The sequence below is a fragment of the Pleurodeles waltl genome, unplaced genomic scaffold (assembly GCF_031143425.1).
Source record: "Pleurodeles waltl isolate 20211129_DDA unplaced genomic scaffold, aPleWal1.hap1.20221129 scaffold_39, whole genome shotgun sequence".
NCBI classification, from domain to species: Eukaryota; Metazoa; Chordata; class Amphibia; order Caudata; family Salamandridae; genus Pleurodeles; species Pleurodeles waltl.
The window spans coordinates 9,040,455-9,062,636 of record NW_027150097.1 but is presented as its reverse complement, the minus strand read 5'-3'; the positions used below and the strand labels follow the sequence as shown (position 1 = coordinate 9,062,636).

The following is a 22,182-nucleotide window of genomic DNA, read 5'->3' as shown; positions in this document are numbered from 1 at the left end:
GTGCACATGGCCGGTGGTGACTGCTACTAATTCTCAATCATCTACTACAAGGGGTGTGGACATGCAGAATTTGGAGCCAGTTCAAGATTCAGATCAGGAGGTGCCTGGCTCCATACCAATCAACTCAGTGCCTCTGAAACAAGGACTTGAACGGTACAGTTTGAGTCCTCGACCGCCATGCTCAACGCGGCTGCAAGGATTCGGGGTGGATTGACTGAATGTGGCATTTCTTGTTGTGTATTATTCTTGTATACTGGATTAGTATAGTATCTTTTTTTTAAGCAGCTATGTTTGTTTTGTATTGGTTAAGGAGAAATGTTGTGTTCGTCAATGGCACGCCTATGATGCACACCAAGGGAGGTAGGGAGTGTTAGTCTCCCCCGCGTTTGGGAGTTGGATGGTAGGTGCGGTGACGTGGAACCGGAGAGAATAAAAGGTCAGGGAAGGTGTTCCTCGTGGCCAATGACTCTATATTATTCTCTATGTATTTATTAAAACTTATCTGCGAAACAGTCACCGTGTGTGCACGATGCAACACACCCCTCCCATGCCCTGAATACAGAAGTTAAAAACCAGCTGTGATTGGGACGCAGGGGACCCTGGTGCCACTGAACCTTCTGCACTGTGAACCTGCTGAACTATTGACAGCTGCGCTTTTGATATGGAGGGTCGAAACCTTTATCTTGGCCCCTCTATCACGATTTGTTGAAGATGCTGTGATTTCCTGCTTTACCGATTTACTGCGATTTAGCCAACTTCAGGCAATTAGTGCAAGCAACGGAAAATAGATCTTATCGATAATTTACAGAAACTGTTGACATTGTTTTTGATGCGGTGCTTGGGAAAAAAAAGTCCAAAAATGTATCCACCTCGCAAAATACACTTGTCAGAAGTAGGATTTGAACCCACGCCTCCAAGGGATACTGCAACCTCAACGCAGCGCCTTAAACCACTCGGCCATCCTGACACTTGTCACACCTTGCTCATGGCTCAATTTCGAGCGTATAAACCAAAATGAGTGCCATGTACTGAGTGAATGTTGTTTAATGTCCTCTGTATTTTCAATTCCAGACCTTCCTGCTCAGGGAAATAGTGGGATCAGAAGCTGATGAAGGAGAGAGGATGGATCATCCTGACAGTGAATCCGGTGGTGACTGCTACTAATTCTCAATCATCGACTACATAGGGTGTGGACATGCAGAAGTTTGAGCCAGTGCACATGGCCGGTGGTGACTGCTACTAATTCTCAATCATCTACTACAAGGGGTGTGGACATGCAGAATTTGGAGTCAGTTCAAGATTCAGATCAGGAGGTGCCTGGCTCCATACCAATCAACTCAGTGCCTCTGAGACAAGGACTTGAACGGTACAGTTTGAGTCCTCGACCGCCATGCTCAACGCGGCTGCAAGGATTCGGGGTGGATTGACTGAATGTGGCATTTCTTGTTGTGTATTATTCTTGTATACTGGATTAGTATAGTATCTTTTTTTTAAGCAGCTATGTTTGTTTTGTATTGGTTAAGGAGAAATGTTGTGTTCGTCAATGGCACGCCTATGATGCACACCAAGGGAGGTAGGGAGTGTTAGTCTCCCCCGAGTTTTGGAGTTGGATGGTAGGCGCGGTGACGTGGAACCGGAGAGAATAAAAGGTCAGGGAAGGTGTCCCTCGTGGCCAATGACTCTATATTATTCTCTGTGTATTTATTAAAACTTATTTGCGAAACAGGCACTGTGTGTGCACGATGCAACACACCCCTCCCATGCCCTGAATACAGAAGTTAAAAACCAGCTGTGATTGGGACGCAGGGGACCCTGGTGCCACTGAACCTTCTGCACTGTGAACCTGCTGAACTATGGACAGCTGCGCTCTTGATATGTAGGGTTGAAACCTTTATCTCTGCCCCTCTATCACGATTTGTTGAAGATGCTGTGATTTCCCGCTTTACCGATTTACTGCGATTTAGCCAACTTCAGGCAATTAGTGCAAGCAACGGACAATAGATCTTATCGATAATTTACAAAAACTGTTGACATTGTTTTTGATACGGGTGCTTGGAAAAAAAAAGTCCAAAAATGTATCCACCTCGCAAAAGACACTTGTCAGCAGTGGGATTCGAACCCACGCCTCCAAAGGAGACTGCGACCTGAACGCAGCGCCTTAGACCACTCAGCCATCCTGACACTCTTAACACTTCACTGATGGCTCAATTTCCAGCTTATAAACCAAAATGAGTGCCATGTACTGAGTGAATGTTGTTTAATGTCCTCTGGATTTTCAATTCCAGACCTTCCTGCTCAGGGAAACAGTGGGATCTGAAGCTGATGAAGGAGAGAGGATCGATCATCCTGACAGTGGATCCGGTGGTGACTGCTACTAATTCTCAATCATCTACTACATGGGGTGTGGACATGCTGAATTTTGAGCCAGTGCACATGGCCGGTGGTGACTGCTACTAATTCTCAATCATCTACTACAGGGGGTGTGGACATGCAGAATTTGGAGCCAGTTCAAGATTCAGATCAGGAGGTGCCTGGCTCCATACCAATCAACTCAGTGCCTCTGAGACAAGGACTTGAACGGTACAGTTTGAGTCCTCGACCGCCATGCTCAACGCGGCTGCAAGGATTCGGGGTGGATTGACTGAATGTGGTATTTATTGTTGTGTACTATTCTTGTATACTGGATTAGTATAGTATCTTTTTTTTGAGCAGCTATGGTTGTTTTGTATTGGTTATGGAGAAATGTTGTGTTCGTCATGGGCAAGTCCATGATGCACACCAAGGGAGGTAGGGAGTGTGAGTCTCCCCCGAGTTTTGGAGTTGGATGGTAGGTGCGGTGATGTGGAATCGGAGAGAATAAAAGGTAGGGGAAGGTGTTCCTCGTGGCCAAAGACTCCATGTTATTCTTTGTGTATTTATTAAAACTTATCTGCAAAACAGGCACTGTGTGTGCACGACGCAACACCCCCACCCCTCCCATCCCCTGAATACAGAAGTTAAAAAACAGCTGTGATTGGGACGCAGGGGACCCTGGTGCCACTGAACCTTCTGCACTGTGAACCTGCTGAACTATTGACAGCTGCGCTTTTGATATGTAGGGTCGAAACCTTTATCTCGGCCCCTCTATCACGATTTGTTGAAGATGCTGTGATTTCCTGCTTTACCGATTTACTGCGATTTAGCCAACTTCAGGCAATTAGTGCAAGCAACGGAAAATAGATCTTATTGATAATTTACAGAAACTGATGACATTGTTTTTGATACGGTGCTTGGGAAAAAAAAGTCCAAAAATGTATCCACCTCGCAAAATACACTTGTCAGAAGGGGGATTTGAACCCACGCTTCCAAGGGAGACTGCAAACTGAACGCAGCACCTTAAACCACTCGGCCATCCTGATACTCGTCACACCTCGCTCATGGCTCAATTTCGAGCGTATAAACCAAAATGAGTGCCATGTACTGAGTGAATGTTGTTTAATGTCCTCTGTATTTTCAATTCCAGACCTTCCTGCTCAGGGAAACAGTGGGATCTGAAGCTGATGAAGGAGAGAGGATGGATCATCCTGACAGTGAATCAGGTGGTGACTGCTACTAATTCTCAATCATCGACTACATGGGGTGTGGACATGCAGAAGTTTGAGCCAGTGCACATGGCCGGTGGTGACTGCTACTAATTCTCAATCATCTACTACAAGGGGTGTGGACATGCAGAATTTGGAGCCAGTTCAAGATTCAGATCAGGAGGTGCCTGGCTGCATACCAATCAACTCAGTGCCTCTGAGACAAGGACTTGAACGGTACAGTTTGAGTCCTCGACCGCCATGCTCAACGCGGCTGCAAGGATTCGGGGTGGATTGACTGAATGTGGCATTTCTTGTTGTGTACTATTCTTGTATACTGGATTAGTATAGTATCTTTTTTTTTAGCAGCTATGTTTGTTTTGTATTGGTTAAGGAGAAATATTGTGTTTGTCATGGGCACGCCTCTGATGCACACCAAGGGAGGTAGGGAGTGTTAGTCTCCCCCGAGTTTTGGAGTTGGATGGTAGGCGCGGTGACGTGGAACCGGAGAGAATAAAAGGTCAGGGAAGGTGTTCCTCGTGGCCAATGACTCTATATTATTCTCTATGTATTTATTAAAACTTATCTGCGAAACAGGCACCGTGTGTGCACGATGCAACACACCCCTCCCATGCCCTGAATACAGAAGTTAAAAACCAGCTGTGATTGGGACGCAGGGGACCCTGGTGCCACTGAACCTTCTGCACTGTGAACCTGCTGAACTATTGACAGCTGCGCTCTTGATATGTAGGGTCGAAACCTTTATCTCTGCCCCTCTATCACGATTTGTTGAAGATGCTGTGATTTCCCGCTTTACCGATTTACTGCGATTTAGCCAACTTCAGGCAATAGGTCAAGCAACGGACAATAGATCTTATCGATAATTTACAAAAACTGTTGACATTGTTTTTGATACGGGTGCTTGGAAAAAAAAAGTCCAAAAATGTATCCACCTCGCAAAAGACACTTGTCAGTAGTGGGATTCGAACCCACGCCTCCAAAGGAGACTGCAATCTGAACGCAGCGTCTTAGACCACTCAGCCATCCTGACACTCTTGACACTTCCCTGATGGCTCAATTTCCAGCTTATAAACCAAAATGAGTGCCATGTACTGAGTGAATGTTGTTTAATGTCCTCTGTATTTTCAATTCCAGACCTTCCTGCTCAGGGAAACAGTGGGATCTGAAGCTGATGAAGGAGAGAGGATGGATCATCCTGACAGTGGATCCGGTGGTGACTGCTACTAATTCTCAATCATCTACTACATGGGGTGTGGACATGCTGAATTTTGAGCCAGTGCACATGGCCGGTGGTGACTGCTACTAATTCTCAATCATCTACTACAGGGGGTGTGGACATGCAGAATTTGGAGCCAGTTCAAGATTCAGATCAGGAGGTGCCTGGCTCCATACCAATCAACTCAGTGCCTCTGAGACAAGGACTTGAACGGTACAGTTTGAGTCCTCGACCGCCATGCTCAACGCGGCTGCAAGGATTCGGAGTGGATTGACTGAATGTGGTATTTATTGTTGTGTACTATTCTTGTATACTGGATTAGTATAGTATCTTTTTTTTGAGCAGCTATGTTTGTTTTGTATTGGTTAAGGAGAAATGTTGTGTTCGTCATGGGCACGCCCATGATGCACACCAAGGGAGGTAGGGAGTGTTAGTCTCCCCCGAGTTTTGGAGTTGGATGGTAGGTGCGGTGATGTGGAATCGGAGAGAATAAAAGGTAGGGGAAGGTGTTCCTCGTGGCCAAAGACTCCATATTATTCTTTGTGTATTTATTAAAACTTATCTGCAAAACAGGCACTGTGTGTGCACGACGCAACACCCCCACCCCTCCCTTCCCCTGAATACAGAAGTTAAAAACCAGCTGTGATTGGGACGCAGGGGACCCTGGTGCCACTGAACCTTCTGCACTGTGATCCTGCTAAACTATTGACAGCTGTGCTTTTGATATGTAGGGTCGAAACCTTTATCTCGGCCCCTCTATCACGATTTGTTGAAGATGCTGTGATTTCCTGCTTTACCGATTTAATGCGATTTAGCCAACTTCAGGCAATTAGTGCAAGCAACGGACAATAGATCTTATCGATAATTTACAGAAACTGTTGACATTGTTTTTGATAAGGGTGCTTGGAAAAAAAAAGTCAAAAAATGTATCCACCTCGCAAAAGACACTTGTCAGAAGTGGGGTTTGAACCCACATCTCCAAGGGAGACTGTGGCCTGAACGCAGCACCTTAGACCACCTGGCCATCCTGACACTCTTGACACCCGACTCATGGCTCAATTTCCAGCTTATAAACCAAAATGAGTGCCATGTACTGAGTGAATGTTATTTAATGTCCTCTGTATTTTCAATTCAAGACCTTCCTGCTCAGGGAAACAGTGGGATCTGAAGCTGATGAAGGAGAGAGGATGGATCATCCTGACAGTGGACCCTGTGGTGACTGCTACTAATTCTCAATCATCTACTACATGGGGTGTGGACATGCAGAATTTTGAGCCAGTGCATATGGCCGGTGGTGACTGCTACTAATTCTCACTCATCTACTACAGGGGGTGTGGACATGTAGAATTTGGAGCCAGTTCAAGATTCAGATCAGGAGGTGCCTGGCTCCATACCAATCAACTCAGTGCCTCTGAGACAAGGACTTGAACGGTACAGTTTGAGTCCTCGACCGCCATGCTCAACGCGGCTGCAAGGATTCAGAGTGGATTGACTGAATGTGGTATTTATTGTTGTGTACTATTCTTGTATACTGGATTAGTATAGTATCTTTTTTTTGAGCAGCTATGTTTGTTTTGTATTGGTTAAGGAGAAATGTTGTGTTCGTCATGGGCACGCCCATGATGTACACCAAGGGAGGTAGGGAGTGTTAGTCTCCCCCGAGTTTTGGAGTTGGATGGTAGGTGCGGTGATGTGGAATCGGAGAGAATAAAAGGTAGGGGAAGGTGTTCCTCGTGGCCAAAGACTCCATATTATTCTTTGTGTATTTATTAAAACTTATCTGCAAAACAGGCACTGTGTGTGCACGACGCAACACCCCCACCCCTCCCTTCCCCTGAATACAGAAGTTAAAAACCAGCTGTGATTGGGACGCAGGGGACCCTGGTGCCACTGAACCTTCTGCACTGTGATCCTGCTGAACTATTGACAGCTGTGCTTTTGATATGTAGGGTCGAAACCTTTATCTCGGCCCCTCTATCACGATTTGTTGAAGATGCTGTGATTTCCTGCTTTACCGATTTAATGTGATTTAGCCAACTTCAGGCAATTAGTGCAAGCAACGGAAAATAGATCTTATCGATAATTTACAGAAACTGATGACATTGTTTTTGATACGGTGCTTGGGAAAAAAAAGTCCAAAAATGTATCCACCTCGCAAAATACACTTGTCAGAAGGGGGATTTGAACCCACGCTTCCAAGGGAGACTGCAAACTGAACGCAGCACCTTAAACCACTCGGCCATCCTGATACTCGTCACACCTCGCTCATGGCTCAATTTCGAGCGTATAAACCAAAATGAGTGCCATGTACTGAGTGAATGTTGTTTAATGTCCTCTGTATTTTCAATTCCAGACCTTCCTGCTCAGGGAAACAGTGGGATCTGAAGCTGATGAAGGAGAGAGGATGGATCATCCTGACAGTGAATCAGGTGGTGACTGCTACTAATTCTCAATCATCGACTACATGGGGTGTGGACATGCAGAAGTTTGAGCCAGTGCACATGGCCGGTGGTGACTGCTACTAATTCTCAATCATCTACTACAAGGGGTGTGGACATGCAGAATTTGGAGCCAGTTCAAGATTCAGATCAGGAGGTGCCTGGCTGCATACCAATCAACTCAGTGCCTCTGAGACAAGGACTTGAACGGTACAGTTTGAGTCCTCGACCGCCATGCTCAACGCGGCTGCAAGGATTCGGGGTGGATTGACTGAATGTGGCATTTCTTGTTGTGTACTATTCTTGTATACTGGATTAGTATAGTATCTTTTTTTTTAGCAGCTATGTTTGTTTTGTATTGGTTAAGGAGAAATATTGTGTTTGTCATGGGCACGCCTCTGATGCACACCAAGGGAGGTAGGGAGTGTTAGTCTCCCCCGAGTTTTGGAGTTGGATGGTAGGCGCGGTGACGTGGAACCGGAGAGAATAAAAGGTCAGGGAAGGTGTTCCTCGTGGCCAATGACTCTATATTATTCTCTATGTATTTATTAAAACTTATCTGCGAAACAGGCACCGTGTGTGCACGATGCAACACACCCCTCCCATGCCCTGAATACAGAAGTTAAAAACCAGCTGTGATTGGGACGCAGGGGACCCTGGTGCCACTGAACCTTCTGCACTGTGAACCTGCTGAACTATTGACAGCTGCGCTCTTGATATGTAGGGTCGAAACCTTTATCTCTGCCCCTCTATCACGATTTGTTGAAGATGCTGTGATTTCCCGCTTTACCGATTTACTGCGATTTAGCCAACTTCAGGCAATAGGTCAAGCAACGGACAATAGATCTTATCGATAATTTACAAAAACTGTTGACATTGTTTTTGATACGGGTGCTTGGAAAAAAAAAGTCCAAAAATGTATCCACCTCGCAAAAGACACTTGTCAGTAGTGGGATTCGAACCCACGCCTCCAAAGGAGACTGCAATCTGAACGCAGCGTCTTAGACCACTCAGCCATCCTGACACTCTTGACACTTCCCTGATGGCTCAATTTCCAGCTTATAAACCAAAATGAGTGCCATGTACTGAGTGAATGTTGTTTAATGTCCTCTGTATTTTCAATTCCAGACCTTCCTGCTCAGGGAAACAGTGGGATCTGAAGCTGATGAAGGAGAGAGGATGGATCATCCTGACAGTGGATCCGGTGGTGACTGCTACTAATTCTCAATCATCTACTACATGGGGTGTGGACATGCTGAATTTTGAGCCAGTGCACATGGCCGGTGGTGACTGCTACTAATTCTCAATCATCTACTACAGGGGGTGTGGACATGCAGAATTTGGAGCCAGTTCAAGATTCAGATCAGGAGGTGCCTGGCTCCATACCAATCAACTCAGTGCCTCTGAGACAAGGACTTGAACGGTACAGTTTGAGTCCTCGACCGCCATGCTCAACGCGGCTGCAAGGATTCGGAGTGGATTGACTGAATGTGGTATTTATTGTTGTGTACTATTCTTGTATACTGGATTAGTATAGTATCTTTTTTTTGAGCAGCTATGTTTGTTTTGTATTGGTTAAGGAGAAATGTTGTGTTCGTCATGGGCACGCCCATGATGCACACCAAGGGAGGTAGGGAGTGTTAGTCTCCCCCGAGTTTTGGAGTTGGATGGTAGGTGCGGTGATGTGGAATCGGAGAGAATAAAAGGTAGGGGAAGGTGTTCCTCGTGGCCAAAGACTCCATATTATTCTTTGTGTATTTATTAAAACTTATCTGCAAAACAGGCACTGTGTGTGCACGACGCAACACCCCCACCCCTCCCTTCCCCTGAATACAGAAGTTAAAAACCAGCTGTGATTGGGACGCAGGGGACCCTGGTGCCACTGAACCTTCTGCACTGTGATCCTGCTAAACTATTGACAGCTGTGCTTTTGATATGTAGGGTCGAAACCTTTATCTCGGCCCCTCTATCACGATTTGTTGAAGATGCTGTGATTTCCTGCTTTACCGATTTAATGCGATTTAGCCAACTTCAGGCAATTAGTGCAAGCAACGGACAATAGATCTTATCGATAATTTACAGAAACTGTTGACATTGTTTTTGATAAGGGTGCTTGGAAAAAAAAAGTCAAAAAATGTATCCACCTCGCAAAAGACACTTGTCAGAAGTGGGGTTTGAACCCACATCTCCAAGGGAGACTGTGGCCTGAACGCAGCACCTTAGACCACCTGGCCATCCTGACACTCTTGACACCCGACTCATGGCTCAATTTCCAGCTTATAAACCAAAATGAGTGCCATGTACTGAGTGAATGTTATTTAATGTCCTCTGTATTTTCAATTCAAGACCTTCCTGCTCAGGGAAACAGTGGGATCTGAAGCTGATGAAGGAGAGAGGATGGATCATCCTGACAGTGGACCCTGTGGTGACTGCTACTAATTCTCAATCATCTACTACATGGGGTGTGGACATGCAGAATTTTGAGCCAGTGCATATGGCCGGTGGTGACTGCTACTAATTCTCACTCATCTACTACAGGGGGTGTGGACATGTAGAATTTGGAGCCAGTTCAAGATTCAGATCAGGAGGTGCCTGGCTCCATACCAATCAACTCAGTGCCTCTGAGACAAGGACTTGAACGGTACAGTTTGAGTCCTCGACCGCCATGCTCAACGCGGCTGCAAGGATTCAGAGTGGATTGACTGAATGTGGTATTTATTGTTGTGTACTATTCTTGTATACTGGATTAGTATAGTATCTTTTTTTTGAGCAGCTATGTTTGTTTTGTATTGGTTAAGGAGAAATGTTGTGTTCGTCATGGGCACGCCCATGATGTACACCAAGGGAGGTAGGGAGTGTTAGTCTCCCCCGAGTTTTGGAGTTGGATGGTAGGTGCGGTGATGTGGAATCGGAGAGAATAAAAGGTAGGGGAAGGTGTTCCTCGTGGCCAAAGACTCCATATTATTCTTTGTGTATTTATTAAAACTTATCTGCAAAACAGGCACTGTGTGTGCACGACGCAACACCCCCACCCCTCCCTTCCCCTGAATACAGAAGTTAAAAACCAGCTGTGATTGGGACGCAGGGGACCCTGGTGCCACTGAACCTTCTGCACTGTGATCCTGCTGAACTATTGACAGCTGTGCTTTTGATATGTAGGGTCGAAACCTTTATCTCGGCCCCTCTATCACGATTTGTTGAAGATGCTGTGATTTCCTGCTTTACCGATTTAATGTGATTTAGCCAACTTCAGGCAATTAGTGCAAGCAACGGACAATAGATCTTATCGATAATTTACAGAAACTGTTGACATTGTTTTTGATAAGGGTGCTTGGAAAAAAAAAGTCAAAAAATGTATCCACCTCGCAAAAGACACTTGTCAGAAGTGGGGTTTGAACCCACATCTCCAAGGGAGACTGTGGCCTGAATGCAGCACCTTCGACCACCTGGCCATCCTGACACTCTTGACACCAGACTGATGGCTCAATTTCCAGCTTATAAACCAAAATGAGTGCCATGTACTGAGTGAATGTTATTTAATGTCCTCTGTATTTTCAATTCAAGACCTTCCTGCTCAGTGAAACAGTGGGATCTGAAGCTGATGAAGGAGAGAGGATGGATCATCCTGACAGTGGACCCTGTGCTGACTGCTACTAATTCTCAATCATCTACTACATGGGGTGTGGACATGCAGAATTTTGAGCCAGTGCATATGGCCGGTGGTGACTGCTACTAATTCTCACTCATCTACTACAGGGGGTGTGGACATGCAGAATTTGGAGCCAGTTCAAGATTCAGATCAGGAGGTGCCTGGCTCCATACCAATCAACTCAGTGCCTCTGAGACAAGGACTTGAACGGTACAGTTTGAGTCCTTGACCGCCATGCTCAACGCGGCTGCAAGGATTCAGGGTGGATTGACTGAATGTGGTATTTATTGTTGTGTACTATTCTTGTATACTGGATTAGTATAGTATCTTTTTTTTGAGCAGCTATGTTTGTTTTGTATTGGTTAAGGAGAAATGTGTGTTCGTCATGGACACGCCCATGATGCACACCAAGGGAGGTAGGGAGTGTTAGTCTCCCCCGAGTTTTGGAGTTGGATGGTAGGTGCGGTGATGTGGAATCGGAGAGAATAAAAGGTAGGGGAAGGTGTTCCTCGTGGCCAAAGACTCCATATTATTCTTTGTGTATTTATTAAAACTTATCTGCAAAACAGGCACTGTATGTGCACGACGCAACACCCCCACCCCTCCCATCCCCTGAATACAGAAGTTAAAAACCAGCTGTGATTGGGACGCAGGAGACCCTGGTGCCACTGAACCTTCTGCACTGTGAACCTGCTGACCTATTGACAGCTGCGCTTTTGATATGGAGGGTCGAAACCTTTATCTCGGCCCCTCTATCACGATTTGTTGAAGATGCTGTGATTTCCTGCTTTACCGATTTACTGCGATTTAGCCAACTTCAGGCAATTAGTGCAAGCAACGGAAAATAGATTTTATCGATAATTTACAGAAACTGTTGACATTGTTTTTGATACGGTGCTTGGGAAAAAAAAGTCCAAAAATGTACCACCTCGCAAAATACACTTGTCAGAAGTGTGATTGGAACCCATCCCTCCAAGAGAGACTGTGATCTGAACACAGAACTTTAGACCACTAGGCCATCCTGACACTCTTCACACCTCGCTCATGGCTCAATTTCGAGCGTATAAACCAAAATGAGTGCCATGTACTGAGTGAATGTTGTTTAATGTCCTCTGTATTTTCAATTCCAGACCTTACTGCTCAGGGAAACAGTGGGATCTGAAGCTGATGAAGGAGAGAGGATGGATCATCCTGACAGTGGATCCGGTGGTGACTGCTACTAATTCTCAATCATCTACTACATGGGGTGTGGACATGCTGAATTTTGAGCCAGTGCACATGGCCGGTGGTGACTGCTACTAATTCTCAATCATCTACTACAGGGGGTGTGGACATGCAGAATTTGGAGCCAGTTCAAGATTCAGATCAGGAGGTGCCTGGCTCCATACCAATCAACTCAGTGCCTCTGAGACAAGGACTTGAACGGTACAGTTTGAGTCCTCGACCGCCATGTTCAACGCGGCTGCAAGGATTCGGGGTGGATTGACTGAATGTGGCATTTCTTGTTGTGTACTATTCTAGTATAATGGTTTAGTATAGTATCTTTTTTTTGAGCAGCTATGTTTGTTTTGTGTTGGTTAAGGAGAAATGTTGTGTTCGTCATGGGCACGGCTATGATGCACACCAAGGGAGGTAGGGAGTGTTAGTCTCCCCAGAGTTTTGGAGTTGGATGGTAGGCGCGGTGACGTGGAACCGGAGAGAATAAAAGGTCAGGGAAGGTGTTCCTCGTGGCCAATGACTCTATATTATTCTCTGTGTATTTATTAAAACTGATCTGCGAAACAGGCACTGTGTGTGCACGATGCAACACACACCTTCCATGCCCTGAATACAGAAGTTAAAAACCAGCTGTGATTGGGACGCAGGGGACCCTGGTGCCACTGAACCTTCTGCACTGTGAACCTGCTGAACTGTTGACAGCTGTGCTTTTGATATGTAGGGTCGAAACCTTTATCTCGGCCCCTCTATCACGATTTGTTGAAGATGCTGTGATTTCCTGCTTTACCGATTTACTGCGATTTAGCCAACTTCAGGCAATTAGTGCAAGCAACGGAAAATAGATCTTATCGATAATTTACAGAAACTGTTGACATTGTTTTTGATACGGTGCTTGGGGAAAAAAACTCCAAAAATTTATCCACCTCTCAAAATACACTTGTCAGAAGTGGGATTTGAACCCACGCCTCCAAAGGAGACTGTGACCTGAACGCAGCGCCTTAGACCACTCGGCCATCCTGACACTTTTGACACTGCACTGATGGCTCAATTTCCAGCTTATAAACCAAAATGAGTGCCATGTACTGAGTGAATGTTGTTTAATGTCCTCTGTATTTTCAATTCCAGACCTTACTGCTCAGGGAAACAGTGGGATCTGAAGCTGATGAAGGAGAGAGGATGGATCATCCTGACATTGGATCCGGTGGTAACTGCTACTAATTCTCAATCATCTACTACATGGGGTGTGGACATGCTGAATTTTGAGCCAGTGCACATGGCCGGTGGTGACTGCTACTAGTTCTCAATCATCTACTACAGGGGGTGTGGACATGCAGAATTTGGAGCCAGTTCAAGATTCAGATCAGGAGGTGCCTGGCTCCATACCAATCAACTCAGTGCCTCTGAGACAAGGACTTGAACGGTACAGTTTGAGTCCTCGACCGCCATGTTCAACGCGGCTGCAAGGATTCGGGGTGGATTGACTGAATGTGGCATTTCTTGTTGTGTACTATTCTAGTATAATGGTTTAGTATAGTATCTTTTTTTTGAGCAGCTACGTTTGTTTTGTATTGGTTAAGGAGAAATGTTGTGTTCGTCATGGGCACGCCTATGATGCACACCAAGGGAGGTAGGGAGTGTTAGTCTCCCCTGGGTTTTGGAGTTGAATGGTAGGCGCGGTGACGTGGAACCGGAGAGAATAAAAGGTCAGGGAAGGTGTTCCTCGTGGCCAATGACTCTATATTATTCTCTGTGTATTTATTAAAACTTATCTGCGAAACAGGCACTGTGTGTGCACGATGCAACACACCCCTTCCATGCCCTGAATACAGAAGTTAAAAACCAGCTGTGATTGGGACGCAGGGGACCCTGGTGCCACTGAACCTTCTGCACTGTGAACCTGCTGAACTATTGACAGCTGTGCTTTTGATATGTAGGGTCGAAACCTTTATCTCGGCCCCTCTATCACGATTTGTTGAAGATGCTGTGATTTCCTGCTTTACCGATTTACTGCGATTTAGCCAACTTCAGGCAATTAGTCCAAGCAACGGAAAATAGATCTTATCGATAATTTACTGAAACTGTTGACATTGTTTTTGATACGGTGCTTGGGAAAAAAAACTTCAAAAATGTATCCACCTCGCAGAATACACTTGTCAGAAGTGGGATTTGAACCCACGCCTCCAAGGGAAACTGCGACCTGAACGCAGTGCCTTAGACCACTCGGGCATCCTGACACTCTTCACACCTCTCTCATGGCTCAATTTCGAGCGTATAAACCAAAATGAGTGCCATGTACTGAGTGAATGTTGTTTAATGTCCTCTGTATTTTCAATTCCAGACCTTCCTGCTCAGGGAAACAGTGGGATCTGAAGCTGATGAAGGAGAGAGGATGGATCATCCTGACAGTGAATCCGGTGGTGACTGCTACTAATTCTCAATCATCGACTACATGGGGTGTGGACATGCAGAAGTTTGAGACAGTGCACATGGCCGGTGGTGACTGCTACTAATTCTCAATCATCTACTACAAGGGGTGTGGACATGCAGAATTTGGAGCCAGTTCAAGATTCAGATCAGGAGGTGCCTGGCTCCATACCAATCAACTCAGTGCCTCTGAGACAAGGACTTGAACGGTACAGTTTGAGTCCTCGACCGCCATGCTCAACGCGGCTGCAAGGATTCGGGGTGGATTGACTGAATGTGGCATTTCTTGTTGTGTACTATTCTTGTATACTGGATTAGTATAGTATCTTTTTTTTGAGCAGCTATGTTTGTTTTGTATTGGTTAAGGAGAAATGTTGTGTTCGTCATGGGCACGCCTATGATGCACACCAAGGGAGGTAAGGAATGTTAGTCTGCCCCGAGTTTTGGAGTTGGATGGTAGGCGAGGTGACGTGGAACTGGAGAGAATAAAAGGTCAGGGAAGGTGTTCCTCGTGGCCAATGACTCTATATTATTCTATGTGTATTTATTAAAACTTATCTGCGAAACAGGCAACGTGTGTGGACGATGCAACACACCCCTCCCATGCCATGAATACAGAAGTTAAAAACCAGCTGTGATTGGGACGCAGGGGACCCTGGTGCCACTGAACCTTCTGCACTGTGAACCTGCTGAACTATTGACAGCTGCGCTCTTGATATGTAGGGTCGAAACCTTTATCTCTGCCCCTCTATCACGATTTGTTGAAGATGCTGTGATTTCCTGCTTTACCGATTTACTGCGATTTAGCCAACTTCAGGCAATTAGTGCAAGCAACGGAAAATAGATCTTATCGATAATTTACAGAAACTGTTGACATTGTTTTTGATACGGTGCTTGGGAAAAAAAGTCCAAAAATGTATCCACCTCGCAAAAGACACTTGTCAGAAGTGGGATTCGAACCCACGCCTCCAAAGGAGACTGCAACCTGAACGCAGCGCCTTAGACCACTCGGCCATCCTGACACTCTTGACACTGCACTGATGGCTCAATTTCCAGCTTATAAACCAAAATGAGTGCCATGTACTGAGTGAATGTTGTTTAATGTCCTCTGTATTTTCAATTCCAGACCTTACTGCTCAGGGAAACAGTGGGATCTGAAGCTGATGAAGGAGAGAGGATGGATCATCCTGACAGTGGAACCGGTGGTGACTGCTACTAATTCTCAATCATCTACTAAATGGGGTGTGGACATGCTGAATTTTGAGCCAGTGCACATGGCCGGTGGTGACTGCTACTAATTCTCAATCATCTACTACAGGGGGTGTGGACATGCAGAATTTGGAGCCAGTTCAAGATTCAGATCAGGAGGTGCCTGGCTCCATACCAATCAACTCAGTGCCTCTGAGACAAGGACTTGAACGGTACAGTTTGAGTCCTCGACTGCCATGCTCAACGCAGCTGCAAGGATTCGGGGTGGATTGACTGAATGTGGCATTTCTTGTTGTGTACTATTCTAGTATAATGGTTTAGTATAGTATCTTTTTTTTGAGCAGCTATGTTTGTTTTGTATTGGTTAAGGAGAAATGTTGTGTTCGTCATGGGCACGCCTATGATGCACACCAAGGGAGGTAGGGAGTGTTAGTCTCCCCCGAGTTTTGGAGTTGGATGGTAGGCGCGGTGACGTGGAACCGGAGAGAATAAAAGGTCAGGGAAGGTGTTCCTCGTGGCCAATGACTCTATATTATTCTCTGTGTATTTATTAAAACTTATCTGCGAAACAGGCACTGTGTGTGCACGATGCAACACACCCCTTCCATGCCCTCAATACAGAAGTTAAAAACCAGCTGTGATTGGGACGCAGGGGACCCTGGTGCCACTGAACCTTCTGCACTGTGAACCTGCTGAACTATTGACAGCTGTGCTTTTGATATGTAGGGTCGAAACCTTTATCTCGGCCCCTCTATCACGATTTGTTGAAGATGCTGTGATTTCCTGCTTTACCGATTTACTGCGATTTAGCCAACTTCAGGCAATTAGTCCAAGCAACGGAAAATAGATCTTATCGATAATTTACTGAAACTGTTGACATTGTTTTTGATACGGTGCTTGGGAAAAAAAACTTCAAAAATGTATCCACCTCGCAAAATACACTTGTCAGAAGTGGGATTTGAACCCACGCCTCCAAGGGAAACTGCGACCTGAACGCAGCGCCTTAGACCACTCGGGCATCCTGACACTCTTCACACCTCTCTCATGGCTCAATTTCGAGCGTATAAACCAAAATGAGTGCCATGTACTGAGTGAATGTTGTTTAATGTCCTCTGTATTTTCAATTCCAGACCTTCCTGCTCAGGGAAACAGTGGGATCTGAAGCTGATGAAGGAGAGAGGATGGATCATCCTGACAGTGAATCCGGTGGTGACTGCTACTAATTCTCAATCATCGACTACATGGGGTGTGGACATGCAGAAGTTTGAGACAGTGCACATGGCCGGTGGTGACTGCTACTAATTCTCAATCATCTACTACAAGGGGTGTGGACATGCAGAATTTGGAGCCAGTTCAAGATTCAGATCAGGAGGTGACTGGCTCCATACCAATCAACTCAGTGCCTCTGAGACAAGGACTTGAACGGTACAGTTTGAGTCCTCGACCGCCATGCTCAACGCCGGTGCAAGGATTCGGGGTGGATTGACTGAATGTGGCATTTCTTGTTGTGTACTATTCTTGTATACTGGATTAGTATAGTATCTTTTTTTTGAGCAGCTATGTTTGTTTTGTATTGGTTAAGGAGAAACGTTGTTTTCGTCATGGGCACGCCTATGATGCAAACCAAGGGAGGTAGGGAGTGTTAGTCTCTCCCGAGTTTTGGAGTTGGATGGTAGGCGCGGTGACGTGGAACCGGAGAGAATAAAAGGTCAGGGAAGGTGTTCCTCATGGCCAATGACTCTATATTATTCTCGGTGTATTTATTAAAACTTATCTGCGAAACAGGCACTGTGTGTGCACGATGCAACACACCCCTTCCATGCCCTGAATACAGAAGTTAAAAACCAGCTGTGATTGGGACGCAGGGGACCCTGGTGCCACTGAACCTTCTGCACTGTGAACCTGCTGAACTGTTGACAGCTGTGCTTTTGATATGTAGGGTCGAAACCTTTATCTCGGCCCCTCTATCACGATTTGTTGAAGATGCTGTGATTTCCTGCTTTACCGATTTACTGCGATTTAGCCAACTTCAGGCAATTAGTGCAAGCAACGGAAAATAGATCTTATCGATAATTTACAGAAACTGTTGACATTGTTTTTGATACGGTGCTTGGGAAAAAAAACTCCAAAAATGTATCCACCTCGCAAAATACACTTGTCAGAAGTGGGATTTGAACCCACGCCTCCAAAGGAGACTGTGAATTTGGAGCCAGTTCAAGATTCAGATCAGGAGGTGCCTGGCTCCATACCAATCAACTCAGTGCCTCTGAGACAAGGACTTGAACGGTACAGTTTGAGTCCTCGACCGCCATGCTCAACGCGGCTGCAAGGATTCGGGGTGGATTGACTGAATGTGGCATTTCTTGTTGTGTACTATTCTAGTATAATGGTTTAGTATAGTATCTTTTTTTTGAGCAGCTACGTTTGTTTTGTATTGGTTAAGGAGAAATGTTGTGTTCGTCATGGGCACGCCTATGATGCACACCAAGGGAGGTAGGGAGTGTTAGTCTCCCCCGAGTTTTGGAGTTGGATGGTAGGCGCGGTGACGTGGAACCGGAGAGAATAAAAGGTCAGGGAAGGTGTTCCTCGTGGCCAATGACTCTATATTATTCTCTGTGTATTTATTAAAACTTATCTGCGAAACAGGCACTGTGTGTGCACGATGCAACACACCCCTCCCATGCCCTGAATACAGAAGTTAAAAACCAGCTGTGATTGGGAAGCAGGGGACCCTGGTGCCACTGAACCTTCTGCACTGTGAACCTGCTGAACTATTGACAGATGTGCTTTTGATATGTAGGGTCGAAACCTTTATCTCGGCCCCTCTATCACGATTTGTTGAAGATGCTGTGATTTCCTGCTTTACCGATTTACTGCGATTTAGCCAACTTCAGGCAATTAGTGCAAGCAATGGAAAATAGATCTTATCGACAATTTACAGAAATTGTTGACATTGTTTTTGATACGGTGCTTGGGAAAAAAAACTCCAAAAATGTATCCACCTCGCAAAATACACTTGTCAGAAGTGGGATTTGAACCCACACCTCCAAGGGAGACTGCGACCTGAACGCAGCACCTTAGACCACTCGGCCATCCTGACACTCTTGACACTTTGCTCATGGCTCAATTTCGAGCGTATAAACCAAAATGAGTGCCATGTACTGAGTGAATGTTGTTTAATGTCCTCTGTATTTTCAATTCCAGACCTTCCTGCTCAGGGAAACAGTGGGATCTGAAGCTGATGAAGGAGAGAGGATGGATCATCCTGACAGTGAATCCGGTGGTGACTGCTACTAATTCTCAATCATCGACTACATGGGGTGTGGACATGCAGAAGTTTGAGCCAGTGCACATGGCCGGTGGTGACTGCTACTAATTCTCAATCATCTACTACAAGGGGTGTGGACATGCAGAATTTGGAGCCAGTTCAAGATTCAGATCAGGAGGTGCCTGGCTCCATACCAATCAACTCAGTGCCTCTGAGACAAGGACTTGAACGGTACAGTTTGAGTCCTCGACCGCCATGCTCAAAGCGGCTGCAAGGATTCGGGGTGGATTGACTGAATGTGGCATTTCTTGTTGTGTACTATTCTTGTATACTGGATTAGTATAGTATCTTTTTTTTGAGCAGCTATGTTTGTTTTGTATTGGTTAAGGAGAAATGTTGTTTTCGTCATGGGCACGCCTATGATGCACACCAAGGGAGGTAGGGAGTGTTAGTCTCTCCCGAGTTTTGGAGTTGGATGGTAGGTGCGGTGACGTGGAACCGGAGAGAATAAAAGGTCAGGGAAGGTGTTCCTCGTGGCCAATGACTCTATATTATTCTCTGTGTATTTATTAAAACGTATCTGCGAAACAGGCACCGTGTGTGCACGATGCAACACACCCCTCCCATGCCCTGAATACAGAAGTTAAAAACCAGCTGTGATTGGGATGCAGGGGACCCTGGTGCCACTGAACCTTCCGCACTGTGAACCTGCTGAACTATAGACAGCTGCGCTCTTGATATGTAGGGTCGAAACCTTTATCTCTACCCCTCTATCACGATTTGTTGAAGATGCTGTGATTTCCCACTTTACCGATTTACTGCGATTTACCCAACTTCAGGAAATTAGTGCAAGCAACGGACAATAGATCTTATCGATAATTTACAGAAACTGTTGACATTATTTTTGATACGGGTGCTTGGAAAAAAAAAGTCCAAAAATGTATCCACCTCGCAAAAGAAACTTGTCAGAAGTGGGATTCGAACCCACAGCTCCAAAGGAGACTGCGACCTGAACGTAGCACCTTAGACCACTCGCCATTCTGACACTCTTGACACTGCACTGATGGCTCAATTTCCAGCTTTTAAACCAAAATGAGTGCCATGTACTGAGTGAATGTTGTTTAATGTCCTCTGTATTTTCAATTCCAGACCTTACTGCTCAGGGAAACAGTTGGATCTGAAGCTGATGAAGGAGAGAGGATGGATCATCCTGACAGTGGATCCAGTGGTGACTGCTACTAATTCTCAATCATCTACTACATGGGGTGTGGACATGCTGAATTTTGAGCCAGTGCACATGGCCGTTGGTGACTGCTACTAATTCTCAATCATCTACTACAGGGGGTGTGGACATGCAGAATTTGGAGCCAGTTCAAGATTCAGATCAGGAGGTGCCTGGCTCCATACTAATCAACTCAGTGCCTCTGAGACAAGGACTTGAACGGTACAGTTTGAGTCCTCGACCGCCATGCTCAACGCGGCTGCAAGGATTCGGGGTGGATTGACTGAATGTGGCATTTCTTGTTGTGTACTATTCTAGTATACTGGTTTAGTATAGTATCTTTTTTTTGAGCAGCTATGTTTGTTTTGTATTGGTTAAGGAGAAATGTTGTGTTCGTCATGGGCACGCCTATGATGCACACCAAGGGAGGTAGGGAGTGTTAGTCTCCCCCGAGTTTTGGAGTTGGATGGTAGGCGCGGTGACGTGGAACCAGAGAGAATAAAAGGTCAGGGAAGGTGTTCCTCGTGGCCAATGACTCTATATTATTCTCTGTGTATTTATTAAAACTTATCTGCGAAACAGGCACTGTGTGTGCACGATGCAACACACAACTCCCATGCCCTGAATACAGAAGTTAAAAACTAGCTGTGATTGGGACGCAGGGGACCCTGGTGCCACTGAACCTTCTGCACTGTGAACCTGCTGAACTATTGACAGCTGTGCTTTTGATATGTACGCTCGAAACCTTTATCTCGGCCCCTCTATCACGATTTGTTGAAGATGCTGTGATTTCCTGCTTTACCGATTTACTGCGATTTAGCCAACTTCAGGCAATTAGTGCAAGCAACGGAAAAAAGATCTTATCGATAATTTACAGAAACTGTTGACATTGTTTTTGATACAGTGCTTGGGAAAAAAACCTCCAAAAATGTATCGACCTCGCAAAATACACTTGTCAGAAGTGGGATTTGAACCCACACCTCCAAGGGAGACTGCGACCTGAACGCAGCACCTTAGACCACTCGGCCATCCTGACACTCTTGACAGTTCGCTCATGGCTCAATTTCGAGCGTATAAACCAAAATGAGTGCCATGTACTGAGTGAATGTTGTTTAATGTCCTCTGTATTTTCAATTCCAGACCTTCCTGCTCAGGGAAACAGTGGGATCTGAAGCTGATGAAGGAGAGAGGATGGATCATCCTGACAGTGAATCCGGTGGTGACTGCTACTAATTCTCAATCATCGACTACATGGGGTGTGGACATGCAGAAGTTTGAGCCAGTGCACATGGCCGGTGGTGACTGCTACTAATTCTCAATCATCTACTACAAGGGGTGTGGACATGCAGAATTTGGAGCCAGTTCAAGATTCAGATCAGGAGGTGCCTGGCTCCATACCAATCAACTCAGTGCCTCTGAGACAAGGACTTGAACGGTACAGTTTGAGTCCTCGACCGCCATGCTCAAAGCGGCTGCAAGGATTCGGGGTGGATTGACTGAATGTGGCATTTCTTGTTGTGTACTATTCTTGTATACTGGATTAGTATAGTATCTTTTTTTTTAGCAGCTATGTTTGTTTTGTATTGGTTAAGGAGAAATGTTGTTTTCGTCATGGGCACGCCTATGATGCACACCAAGGGAGGTAGGGAGTGTTAGTCTCTCCCGAGTTTTGGAGTTGGATGGTAGGCGCGGTGACGTGGAACCGGAGAGAATAAAAGGTCAGGGAAGGTGTTCCTCGTGGCCAATGCCTCTATATTATTCTCTGTGTATTTAATAAAACTTATCTGCGAAACAGACACCGTGTGTGCACGATGCAACACACCCCTCCCATGCCCTGAATACAGAAGTTAAAAACCAGCTGTGATTGGGACGCAGGGGACCCTGGTGCCACTGAACCTTCTTCACTGTGAACCTGCTGAATTGTAGACAGCTGCGCTCTTGATATGTAGGGTCGAAA

At 45.7% G+C, this 22,182-nt stretch overlaps 6 non-coding genes across 6 annotated transcripts; all 6 read right to left on the bottom strand.

The window, feature by feature from the left end:
- Window positions 1-884: 884 nt before the first annotated feature.
- Window positions 885-967, bottom strand: TRNAL-GAG (transfer RNA leucine (anticodon GAG)). Its single transcript has one exon. It is a non-coding gene; the product is annotated as a tRNA-Leu (tRNA).
- Window positions 968-2,098: 1,131 nt separating this feature from the next.
- TRNAL-CAG (transfer RNA leucine (anticodon CAG)) lies at window positions 2,099-2,181 on the bottom strand. The gene has a single exon. It is a non-coding gene; the product is annotated as a tRNA-Leu (tRNA).
- Window positions 2,182-13,040: 10,859 nt separating this feature from the next.
- Window positions 13,041-13,123, bottom strand: TRNAL-CAG (transfer RNA leucine (anticodon CAG)). Its single transcript has one exon. It is a non-coding gene; the product is annotated as a tRNA-Leu (tRNA).
- Window positions 13,124-15,465: 2,342 nt separating this feature from the next.
- TRNAL-CAG (transfer RNA leucine (anticodon CAG)) lies at window positions 15,466-15,548 on the bottom strand. Its single transcript has one exon. It is a non-coding gene; the product is annotated as a tRNA-Leu (tRNA).
- A 3,204-nt stretch (window positions 15,549-18,752) lies between these two features.
- Window positions 18,753-18,835, bottom strand: TRNAL-CAG (transfer RNA leucine (anticodon CAG)). Its single transcript has one exon. It is a non-coding gene; the product is annotated as a tRNA-Leu (tRNA).
- Window positions 18,836-21,178: 2,343 nt separating this feature from the next.
- TRNAL-CAG (transfer RNA leucine (anticodon CAG)) lies at window positions 21,179-21,261 on the bottom strand. Its single transcript has one exon. It is a non-coding gene; the product is annotated as a tRNA-Leu (tRNA).
- Between the last annotated feature and the right edge of the window lie 921 nt (window positions 21,262-22,182).